Source organism: Myxine glutinosa, chromosome 2 (genome assembly GCF_964187855.1).
Source record: "Myxine glutinosa chromosome 2, kmMyxGlut1.1, whole genome shotgun sequence".
Taxonomy (NCBI): domain Eukaryota; kingdom Metazoa; phylum Chordata; class Myxini; order Myxiniformes; family Myxinidae; genus Myxine; species Myxine glutinosa.
This window is the reverse complement of record NC_136262.1, coordinates 145169446-145182428: the sequence shown is the minus strand read 5'-3', so window position 1 is coordinate 145182428 and position 12983 is coordinate 145169446.

The window sequence follows — 12983 nt, the reverse complement described above, 5'->3', positions numbered from 1 at the left end:
TAAAATAACGAGTTGAAATTTGACAAATACACGAATGAAAAAATAACCACTTTGGATGCTCGGAGAGAACACACCATCAACTCTCGCCCTCTCCTCCTCTCTCGTCTCTCCTCTCTCACCGTCTCCTCTCTCCTCTCTCGCCCTCTCCTCCTCTCTCCTCTCTCGCCCTCTCCTCCTCTCTCCTCTCTCGCCCTCTCCTCCTCTCTCCTCTCTCGCCCTCTCCTCCTCTATCTCGCCCTCTCCTCCTGTGATATTTACAACAATTACAGGATTCTCAAATCCGCAACACTGCACCCTCATCCTCCAGGCACGTCCCGGGCCTATAAAACTTTACTTAGTGTGACACGTAGGTGTAGTTCCCTCTACAATTAACCTGACCCTGAGTGCGACAGTTTTAAAACACAAATAAGTATGTCCCTCTGCTGCATTGCACCCTACCTAACAGATTCACACCCACAGGATAACCGAATTGCGGAATGGTTCTCGAACTAAACATGTATGGTGGGGAGCATTATTTACAAGTGACGTTACTTGGACTATTTACAAAACGCAACCCAGGACCTGTGATTTTTCTTTTGGGGGGGGGGGGGGGAGACAGCCTGCACTGCATCATCGACGCACCAGCATGCACCATCATGACAACACACTGACCTCAAGGTCGGAAGCTTCAACAATTAGGCCGCGCGGCACGAAATACTCAACTATTTTATACAGGTATGAAAGATTAATCCAATCGAGGGGACACACTATAGGTACACACACATAAGATAAATACAGTTTCGACAAAAATACAATTGTGAATTACTTCACTTCGAGCGTGCGTGAAGATCGTGGACCAGCTTCGAAAATCCGTGACCGCCCCGCCCCGATGATCCTTAACTCAGTGCCATTTTAAGTTTTAATTTCCTTTAAAAAAGATTTTCTCTGCAATAATTGGACCGATTGAGATCACATTTTCACTGTAGGGGGGACTCGGTCTGTAGAATATTTTAATGGTAATTATGACGTCACAGATCACGTGGTTCGGCCGCCATTTTGTTTTTCGTGAAAACACGAAAACCCATTTTTCTCTGCAACGGCTGAACAGATCGAGGCCAATCTTTGCAGGCAGAATCGCATACCCATGACGAACAAAAACGTCAACGAGCATGACGTCATGCGTCATATGGTTTCAGAGTTATGACGTTTTTAAGCATGAACCTTTAAAACCTAGCTCCGCCCTCATTTTTGATCCAATCGAGGGGAAACTTCACAGATCTATTCAGCATGTCAGTCTACTAAAATGTCTTTTTGGAATTTGCGATAGGGCACGTGGTTTGGCAGATATCGTTAATTAAACGAAAATATTTTTTTTTTAATGGATATCTCTTGTTTATTCTCGAGTTCTCCTCAAGCCACACCGCGCGCCCTCAGCCTCGTCTGCGAACGTCAAAAGCGCAACACAGCGCATGCTTTCAGGAGGGGCAGAGCCAAGCCGAGTAACATATATATATATTTACACATCGATCATTGATCGTGAACCGGAAAATATAATAAATTACTGATATTTAGCGACTCGAAAGGTTCTTTATCAACAACTTATTTTCTCGTGCTTCTGCTGACCTGTCTGCAAGGTGTATAAATCGAAGTCCCGAGTGCGAATCACAGGTGAGCCGGTCCTGAGGTAATTAGCGATTGGGAACGATTCAGACCCTGTGGGTAAATAACCCTTGGTAATTTCCCCAACAGTTTTCCGGACGACAGACTGCCGGTAGGGGACATGTATTGCAGCGCAATACTCAGAATGCTTCTTTGTAAATGAATCGCTTGTTATACAATTTACGTTAATAAAAAACCCAAAAATTCAGCTCTATGAGCTGTAAACAGCTAAAGGAGTGTATCCATATGAAGACACCTGTAATGGAAAAAGGAACCATCGATCCTCTACTTAGGGCTCAATGGCCTTGAAAAATCAAGAAATCCCCTAAAACCCACCTGAGCTTGCAGAGCCTGAAGATTTGTCTTTGCATGGGGAAGGCGCTCAGCATGCTGTTGCAGCTCGACAACACTAGCTAGCTTGTTCCTCATGTTCAGCCGCAACCTCAACCTTGCACAGTCAATGCATGAAGACTTCTGAAGGAGAGAGATGCTCCGCTGCACACTGCACAGAGGCTAAGCTACTAAATCAAGGGATCTCTGATGAGCTGTGAGTATTATGTATCATCGTCACAGTCTACAACTCAAACAACTCCACTACGATCGTGCACACGGAAAGCATTAAACCACTCTGGACATGGAGCTGGCTGGCCTTGCTTGCTGTTAGCAAACAATGTTTTCAACTGATGGGTCGATCTCGTTAGATTTTGGAGATGGCTGCAATTCACAGCTGAAATAAAAACATTGGGGCAATACACCTGGCACTCACCTGGTAGAATAAACAGTACACTGCATTGACTAAAGGTATTTTAAACCAATTTCAATGGTTACTAGAAGACAGGACAGCATGTAGAATCATACTAACATAATCATAAGACTTTAAATAAACAAACAAAAATAATACCTATTTTGGGGGGCAACCCCCCCCCCCCCCGCCCTCCCACCCCATGTACCTTATCTTTCCCCAATTTTTCCAATGCCTTGAACAAACATTGGTACACCAGGAAGATGAAGGTTGTGGTGACGTTTCATCAAAATTGTGTGTGTATGTTCAGAAAAAAAGCAAATACCTATTTTGGGGGGCAAGCCCCCCATCCCATAGACCACCTTAGACCCTGATTTTTGTAATGCCAGAAACAAACTTTGGTACAACGCAGTTGGTTAAGGTTGTGGTCAAGTTTCATCAGAATTGCATATGTAGTTTCTGAGAAGAAAGCAAATACCTATTTTGGGGGGCAAACCCCCCCCCCCCTCCTGTAGATTCCCAAAGGGGCAGATTTTTTTTAATGTCGTGAACAAACGTTACGGGTGATGGAGGTTGTGGTTAAGTTTCATCGGAATCGTGTGTGTAGTCTCTGAGAAGAAAGCAAACACCCTGCATACCCACCGCCCCCCCCCCCCCCCATAGATCCCCATAGGGGCAGATTTTTTTTAATGCCGTGAACAAACTTTGGTACATCACGGGTGGTGAAGTTTTATCGAAATAGTTTGTGTAGTTTCAGAGGAAAAAGCAATTTCTTATTTTGGGGGGGTCAAACTTGGACCCAGTTAGACCCCGGTAAACCCCCTGAGTTGTTGTTAGGCTGTTAGGTTTTTGTTTTTTTTAAAGGACATACCCCGATTTTTTTTAATGCCGTGAACAAACTTTAGTCACAACACAACAAATATAATTTGTGCCAAATTTGGTCGCAATCCCATCAGCGGTTTCGGAGAAGAGGTTTCAAGTGATTACGGACTGACAAATGGACGGACGGATGGACGACGTGCCATCGCATAAGTTCTCCTGAACTTCGTTCCAGGTGAGCTAATAATTAATATTTTTGAAATGGTGAGAAAATTCGAGCCTAACTTCAGGGATTACTAGACAATTAATTACGAGACAATTAGTCTGGCCGAGTTAGTGTTACCTGCATTCTGCACGAGTCTGAGAGTCACTTCATGTGGGATTGAGAGGTGATGCTGTTGAGCATTTTTCCCAAGTCGCTTCACCGGGTTTGCTTCATCAACTGGGAGATTGGGATATGGTGAGGCTGTTAGCAGCAAGTGCAGAGTGGAAAATAACTCCAGAAAAGCTCCTTTTGGCGGCCCTCGACACGGCAAGCGGACATACAGCCAGGGCATCGTCTGCGGAAATGAAAAAGACAGGAGAGCAAGTTGCAGTACAAGAGTGTGATCTGCAGAAGGAAGACTCCATTACTCAACTGTGTTATGCCATACACCCTGTTCCTCATCCACATTGTTACGGTTTGGGAAGACCGTGGGGAGTTACACCCAACACACAAGGGTTCCCAGGTCTGCTAGTGTAGTTATATCTGCAGTAATTTTGTTTAGTGAATATATCCCTCCCCCTCATACTGGTGGAAGGGAAAGATGCATTGTGAATATAGTTAGAACTATCCCAATTGTTCTCTTCCTCATTCTCCAACTCCATTCTCAAAAACTTCTCAACTCTTTGGAGATTCCAAACCTGTACCACATTCCCTCCACCAAATGGCGAACACAAATTCATTCAGTGACACTTCAATAGTAGACATCGAACACGGACGGAAGTTTCTGAGACCTTTTAGCACAGCAAAGCCGAGCCGTCAGGGTTTTGAGTGTTATTCTCACTGTGCCTCTGAGCCGACAGCGCTGCCAGCGACATTCCAGCACCCTTGCCCATCACATCTCTGGAACCAATCGTGATGACTGTGTGAACTGTCTGCCAGCCAATTGGTGGGGCTGGCTCACTGGAAGCGGACGTGAGAGGTGACATGAACATGGGTGATAAGAGGCCTGGCAGACCAGTTCACAGATAGAGTTCTGAGTTGAGTCGAGTCAGAGTTCTGAGGAGTTTGTGTGAGAGCTTAGCTCCAAGGTTTTCCGAGAGAGTTCCGCTCTAAAGAGTTCCGAGTGTCAGTTCAGTTCTGGAGAGCTCAGTGGAGAAGTTCAGCAAAGCAGCCTTCGGAGTATGGAGTTGGTTGGTGATCCGAGGTGGGCCATGCAAAGAGTGGAGGAGGAAGCGGAACGGGCACGGAGACGCAGGCTGCCAGGCCATGTCCCCACAGACATTTCCTCCTATGGCCCTTGTAAAACCAACCTCAAACTCTCAAGCATAGAAAGGGTCAACAGTGGTTCTCCCCAGAACTGACCTCTCTCCCTACACACCTTGTGCAAACACATCCTACTTCCTTGCACCTTCCAGCACACAACTCATTGACTCACCCTGTTGTGGAGTATCAACCGAGTCCACAAAAGTTCTTTTAAGAGCTCGCATTACATGCACAAGGATACACCGCACCTCCCATTTGCACTTCTCACTCACCTGTACCACACACCCTGTTCATTACCACATGAGCCGTCCAGTTCATGTACAGGTGAGGCCAGGGTCGACAGCATACACCACCTACTTCACTTATCTGTCTATCAACCTTTCTTCTCTCTTCCCAGAATGATTGAAGTGGCTGTGTGTGTTGATTCGTGATAAGATGACTGACTAAGTGGCTTATACGTTAGGGTTAAGATCTTTCTTTGTGACACTGTTTTTACTTTGTAAATACCTGCTTTTACCTGTTAACAGATGTCCTTTGCCAAATTTTTTATAACCAGTTTCAAACCTGCCCACGCCTTGTTGACCTTGCTTCAACTCTGTGTTTGCCTCACAATCTTGTGTCCCAAACCCATCTCACTCTGTACCCACCTTACCCAGTCAAACCCAGCTGCTCCTGGACTCTGTGTCCTTCTCTCCTGACAAGGTGGAGAAGTTTCTGTCAAACCTCGACTCAGCGGTTTTGGAGAAGACGTTTGAAGTGTTTACGGACTGACGATGCGGCGCCATCGCATAAGCTCCCCTGAACTGCGTTTCAGGTGAGATAAAATCATCCAAATATTCATCCTTACTGACAATGTTACCCCAATTCATAAGAATGGTGTTAAAAGTGACACTCTCCACAATTAATCAATTAACTTTCTCTTCAACACAAGTCAATTAATGAAATCTATAATTGCAGCAGATCTGAACATGCAACTCTTCTACAACTCATTGATCTATGATGATCAATTTGACTTCCACCCAGGTCGGTCCAACTTGAACATGCTGCTTCATCTTTGCCAACGATGTACAATGCTGTAAATCTCAAACAAGAGGACAGAATAATTTTCCATTTAATTATATCATGTCGAGCACACCCAATTTCCAAATTTCTTTGGATCAGGGACCCCTTCGTATCAGGGACACGAAAATGCTTTGTGAAGATTAGCAAGTTCCATCCCCAATGTGATTCCCCACTTTCCTTCCCCCATCCATCTATCCAACTTTCCCCCATCATCCCCCATCCATCCATAAATCCATCCATTCCAGTCCATTTTCTCACCCTTCTTCCCCCTTGCACCTTCCCACTGAGCAAACCATACAAACATTACATCATACCAACATCGCAATCATGCTAGTGTGGCCATTTACCCCGATTGCAAGTCCTGCTCCGAAGTAATTCCTGCACTGGCAGCATAACCAACAACGTGCCACAGCGTAACCTACAACACGCCACAGCGTAACCTACAACGTGCCACAGCGTAACCAAAAATGCGCCACGGCGTAACCTACAATGTGCCACGGCGTAACCTACAACACGCCACGGCATGACCTACAATGCGCCACGGCGTAACCTACAAAATGCCACGGCATAACCTACAACGCGCCTCGGCGTAACCGACAACGTGCCACTGCATAACGTACAACGCACCATGGCGTAACCTACAACACACCACAGCGTAACCGACAATGCGCCACAGCGTAACCTTTAATACGCCACGGCATAACCTACAACGCGAAACGGCGTAACCTGCAATGTGCCACAATGAAACCTACAACGCGCCACGGCGTAACCTACAACGCGCAATGGCGTAACCCACAACGCGCCATGGCGTAACATACAAGGCGCCACAGCGTAACCTACAATGCGCCATGGCGTAACCTACAACGCGTCACGGGGTAACCTACAACACGCCACGGCATTACATACAACGGTGAATGAGAGGCCAGCCCAACGCCCCAAACTTTCTCCCTCTCTCTCTCTTCCTCTCTACTTTTCCTGGAGTGAGTGAGACGTGCCTGTCCTGTCTTTAGTTAAGTAAGATTGTTTCAGGGGATATTTATGTGCTAAGGGATAATTGTTTTTTTTTGCGGCACTGAGCTTGTAAATACTTGTCTCGTGAATTGTGCCTATAAATACGTGCTTTGAATCATTTGGTAAAAGGTTTCAAACCTGCTCGATTGTCTTTTTCCATCATTGGTTAGACAGAGCATATGCAACAGATAGACGGGACTTTATACCCCAACAATTCGCTCCATTAGACAGCTCCCACTGACAGTTTCACTTAGCCGTACATAATAAGTGGATACCAAGGTGGGATGTCGAGAGCGCGGTTCCTTATCTGGGCAGGACTAAATCACCGGTAAGGTAATGTACCAGCTAAGGTGTATTGTACCTTGGAGCTGGAGCTGGGACCAGCTAAGACTTAGCCCCATCAGACGGTGTCCGTGGTTTCTCAGCAACCCGTCGATCGGGTCACAGAGTTATCAGTGGCTTGCGGTTTCAGGGTCAGACGTCGAGTAGCGGGTCCAAGCAACTCCTTAATGAACCCCTCACTCACCCCGGAACCTGTAACAATATTTCCTTTGCACTCACAGGCAGCGGGTTGCTTCGGATGGAGCTCTCTCGCATGCTCTACCTCTCGAAGCAGGTGTCCCTCAAGGTACTGTTCTGGGACTAATCGTGTTCTTGATACACATCAATGACCTTTCTCCATCACTGCAAAATCTATCGAATCACTTTGCAGATGACTCCACTTGTGCAGGTGTGCTTCTCATGCCTCCACTATCTGTGCCAGCATCACTTCCCTCCCTTCAGTTACAATTCCTCCACTTGTGCTGTAGTCCATATTTACATTGGTATGGTTTTTCCTGATGTCCCCAATTTTGTGTTTATCAATACTTTGACCCCTGCTGTGGTTATCGATACTTGTATTAAAAAAGAAGTGAAAACAAGGAGCCATCGATAACAACACTTAACTGTGCTGAAACAAGAGTTTGTGGACAGTGCGGTTTAAGAAACATTCACTCCTATTAATGGGTGTGCTTACTCATACCAATAATATGTGTTGAAGTTAACATGAGCAGGGTCAATAAAGGTAAAATGAACACATTTTCTCTCTACAATTCATTACCACACTTCAAAGTAACAGAATGTCTGGTCTGTAGTGCACCCACAAAAGGTGTACTTTAATTGTCGTTGGCACTTAAGCAGTGTTTGAATATTAACTGTGCTTTGAAGCGTTCATTAACCGTTCCCTTGGACAGAATCTAACTAACGCACAACCACCATTAGACAGTATGAAGAAACCGACAGTTTAATTATTATATTTGATACTTTAAGATCTCAGGTTCCCAAAGGCACACTTACAAAACTTTTAAATGACAACGCGAACTCCGACACCCAAATTACAAACACCTGGGTCGGCAAGCAGACTGCGTGTGAAGGAAACCTAACATGAAAACAAAAGAAAAATGACAAGAACAAGGCCCAAGTGGGATATAATAATATCTCCTCTTCCATTGTGCTCACCAGTGAGCTTTACTGGAATCGGAACAAGATCAAATTCGCCAAAAAGTCAGCAGGAGCCGGAACAACTTGTGCAGGTGTGCTTGCGCTTTCAGGCTTGCCGCTTATTCTGGGGCCTGTGCTTCTTCTGGTCTTCATCAATGATCTCTCCGACTCTCTGGAAAATTCTCTCTATCTCTTTGCTGATGACTCCACTCTCTGCCGCTCCATATCCCAACCCTCAGATCGGCAGTCTGCAGCCTCCTCACTCTCTGCAGACCTGGACAAAATCACAAACTGGTCAAACAAGTGGAACATGTCTTTCAATCCTGACAAATCTCACACTCTCACTTTGTCTCCCTAAAAAGACCGTCTGGAAAACCCTCCAATGTACTTTCTGAACAATCCTCTTGAAGAAGTTCTGTCACTCAAGCTTTTGGGTCTCACTATCTGCCATGATCTTTCCTGGGAAAACCACATTTCCAAGCTGGCCTCCAAAGCCAGTCGCCGACGGGGCATCCTCCATCATGCGAAGTCCTTTCTGGGCACTTCGGAGCTCCTCACCACTTACAAGGCTTTCATCCGCAGCTCAATGGAATACTGTTCCCCCCTCTGGGCTGGTGCTCCTGCCTCACACCTAGCTCGGTTTAATGTGGTTGAAACCAAAGCATTCAGAATCATTGGAATCTCCAGCGATGAAGCTGATTCTGAGGGCCTTTCCCTCTCTCTCACCGCAGGCAGGTTGGTGGTCTTTCTGTCTTCTACCGACTTCTCTCCGGCCTTGCTCCCCCGCTCTGTCTGTGCTCTGTCCCCCAAATATTCCTGCAGGACGCACAAGATCTGCCAGCAACCCTCTTCTGGTGAAACTGCCAAAATCAATACTCTCTATTCACCTTCACCCTTTCATTCCTTTTTTATCCCGCCTCTGGAACAAACTCCCACACCCTCTTTAATCCCACTCCTCCCTCCAGGTCTTTAAAACAGCTGTTCACCACCATCTCTTATCTTCCCTCATCCAAAATCTTGATCTTTTCTACCCCCGTTGACACACTCCAAATCCGCTTCTTTCAATCCCCAACTTCTTTTCTGAAATTCCTAGTAGTGTTCATTTGCTTTATACCGTGTATCCCTCCCTCCTCCCCAACCCTCCCCCTTCCACAGATCTACCGACGTCCCTGTTCTCTTCTATTGTTGTGCTTGTGTGCTTCCCTCTCTCCCCCTCTTGTCTCCCGCTCCCTTCATTGCATGTTTTATGTGTCTATGCATGTATTCATGTTCAATGTGTTAGCTCTTACACGAGCCTCGATTCTGTATTTTAAAAAAAAAATGTATTGAGGAGCACACAAGAGGTGACGTCCGCCATGCGGACATCAAATATTTCGTCAAAAAATTATCTGGATTGATCTTCTACTAACCAGAAACGATTTTACTTGGAGCAAGAGTTGCTTTTTCCATCCAACATGGCTGCATGCGGATGGCAGTACGTTTATACACTGTTAGTTGCTAAAGGATGCCATCTTTGCACGAATGATGCTTATGTAGCGGTTACCGCTGGATGCACACAATCGCCTTGCACCGGCCAGAACACGGCCAGACGCGCCTCTCCCGGGCATGCCCGGACTCACTGTTCCCGGGCACGCCCGAACCTCCCGGGCACGCCCGGTCTCGTCTTTCCCGGGCATGCCCGCTCTCGCCTTTCCAGGGCTCGCCCAGAGCGTCCGGGCATGCCCGCTATCGCCTTTCCAGGGCTCGCCCAGAGCATCCGGGCATGCCCGCTATCGCCTTTCCAGGGCTCGCCCAGAGCGTCCGGGCATGCCCGCTATCGCCTTTCCAGTGCTCGTCCAGAGCGCCCGGGCACGCCCAGCCTCGATTTGCCAGGCCGCAGCCAAACACGCCCGGGCAGGTCCAGACTCGCCTTTCCAAGGCTCGCCCTTGATACCCGGGCATGCCCGGTATAGCTTTTGCCGGGCAAACTTCCCGACATAAATGTGTATATATATTGCTGCCCGATAAACGGGCTTTTCAGAGTACCCGAGTGTGATACATTTATTAAACCTACTCGGACTAATTTCCATCTTTGGTCGCGTCAATTCTTTCAACTCGCGTTGGAGCCCAGCTCCTTCATTGGTGACCTACCGACATGGATACGGCAGTGACGCTTAAACTGCCTACCTTCTGGGAGGCTCACGCGGCTGTTTGGTTCGCTCAGGCGGACTCTCAGTTCGCCCTTCGAGGCATCACCGCGGACGACACCCGCTTCCACCATGTTGTGGCGGTGCTCGGTTCCGCCAACGCGGCCCGCGCCTTGAGCCTCCTCCAGCACCCGCCGGCTGCTGACAAATACGACGCGCTGAAGACACTCCTCCTCGACGCTTTCGCCCTCTCACCGGCAGCACGCGCACGGTGCCTGCTTGACCTGCCCGAGCTCGGCGACACGCGCCCGTCCGAGCGCATGGACTATATGCTCTCGTTGCTCGGTGAGCACTCTCCGGATTTTCTGTTCCGCGAGCTGTTCCTTCGCCAGCTGCCTCACCCGGTACGCCTCGCCCTGGCTGGCACGTTGATCACGGATTCCCGCGCCCTCGCCAGGGAAGCCGATAAGATCTCCTCGGCGGGCCAGCACATCGGCGCGGTTACCTGGAGCCCGCCGCTGTCCGAGGCGACGCCCGAGCGCCCTGCGCGGTTGGAGGCCGAACTGCCGGTGCAACTGGCGGCCGCCACGCCGCACCGCCCGCTTCCGACACGACGGCCGGGGCCTCCACCTGACCGGGCGTGGTGTTATTACCACGCCAGGTTCGGACACAAGGCTCGGACGTGCCGGCCCCCGTGCACTTTCGGCAGGTCGGGAAACGGCCGGGCCGGCGTTCATTCCCAGCCATGAGCGCCGGCCACTCGGGCAACTTGCTGTTTATTCGGGACAAAGCGTCTGGGCGGCGTTTCCTGTGTGACACCGGCGCCCAACTGAGCGTCATACCCGCCTCCGAGCAGGACAGGCTGGACGCAGTTTGCGGCCCCTCTTTGGTCGCTGCTAATGGCTCGGCCATACGCACTTTCGGCCCACGCGTCGTCACCCTCTGCTTCGGCAGCCAGCACTTTCAATGGACTTTTGTTATCGCCAGCGTCCCCGTGGCTTTGCTGGGCGCCGACTTCCTCTGCGCGCACGGGCTGCTGGTCGACGTCAAACGACGTCGCCTTGTCCATGCCGAGACCTTCAGCTCCCTGGCGTGCACAATGAGCAGCTCCGCGCCGACCGAACTGGCGTGCGCCCTCCCGGCAACGAACGAGTTCGCTCGCCTGCTCGTGGAATTCCCGGCCCTCACGCGGCCGACGTTTTCGGCCGCCGCGGTGCGGCACGGGATCGAGCACCACATACCCACTACGGGCCCACCGGTCTACGCCAGGGCCCGCCGCCTCGACCCAGCCAAGCTCGCCGTGGCGAAGGCCGAATTCGACGCATTGGAGCACCTCGGCATCTTGCGGCGCTCCGATAGCGCGTGGGCCTCGCCACTGCACATCGTGCCAAAGCCGGGCGGTGGATGGCGCCCGTGTGGCGACTACCGCCGTCTCAATGACGCTACCACCCCCGACAGGTACCCGATCCCGCATATTCAGGACTTTTCCGCCCGTTTGGCGGGACGGGTCATCTTTTCGAAAATTGACCTGATACGGGGCTACCACCAGGTACCTGTCCGGGCGGCCGACGTCCCGAAGACGGCCGTCATCACGCCGTTCGGCCTGTTCGAATTTTTGCGGATGCCGTTTGGCCTCAAGAACGCAGCCCAGGCATTCCAGCGCTTGATGGACGGCATGCTGCGCGACCTGCCGTTTCTTTTCGTCTATCTGGACGACATCCTCGTCGCCAGCACGTCCCGCGCCGAGCACCTCCTCCACCTCCGAACATTGTTCGGTCGCCTCAGCGAGCACGGCTTAATTGTCAACCCGGTCAAATGCCACTTCGGCGCGACGACCGTTGACTTTTTGGGCCACCGCATCACCAAGACCGGGGCTGTGCCGCTGCCGACCAAGGTCGAGGCCATCACCACGTTCCCGCGTCCCCGTTCCATCAAGGCCCTCCAAGAGTTCCTCGGCATGGTGAATTTTTATCACCAATTCGTGCCCCGCGCTGCTCAGCTCATGCGGCCCCTTTACGAGGCCCTCCGGGGCAAGCCGGCCAAGCATGACATTGTTTGGTCCGCGGCCATGGACGCGGCCTTCGCCAGCGCCAAACGGGCCCTCGCCGACGCAACGCTGCTGGCTCACCCGGTGCTCAACGCGCCCATCGCCCTCACTACGGACGCCTCCAACTACGCGGTGGGCGCCGTCCATGAGCAATGGGTGGACGGGGTTTGGCAGCCACTCGCTTTTTTCAGCCGGCAACTCCGGCCGAACGAGTTAAACTACAGCACGTTCGACCGTGAGCTGCTCGGGCTATTCCTGGCCGTTCACCATTTCCGACACCTCCTGGAGGGCCGCCCGTTCACGGCTTTCGTCGACCACAAGCCGTTGGTCTACGCAATGGCTAAAGTCACGGAGCCGTGGTCGGCCCGCCAGCAGCGCCACCTCTCCGCCGTGTTGGAGTTCACCACGGACATCCAGCACGTCGCCGGCAAAGACAACGCCGTGGCCGACTGCCTTTCGCGGGCCAGCGCGAACGCGGTCCACCTCGGCGTGGACTTCGCGCTCATGGCGGCCGACCAGACCACCGACGCCTCGGTGCAGGCACTCCGCACGGCGGACACGGGCCTCCGCCTGGCCGACATCCCCTTCGCG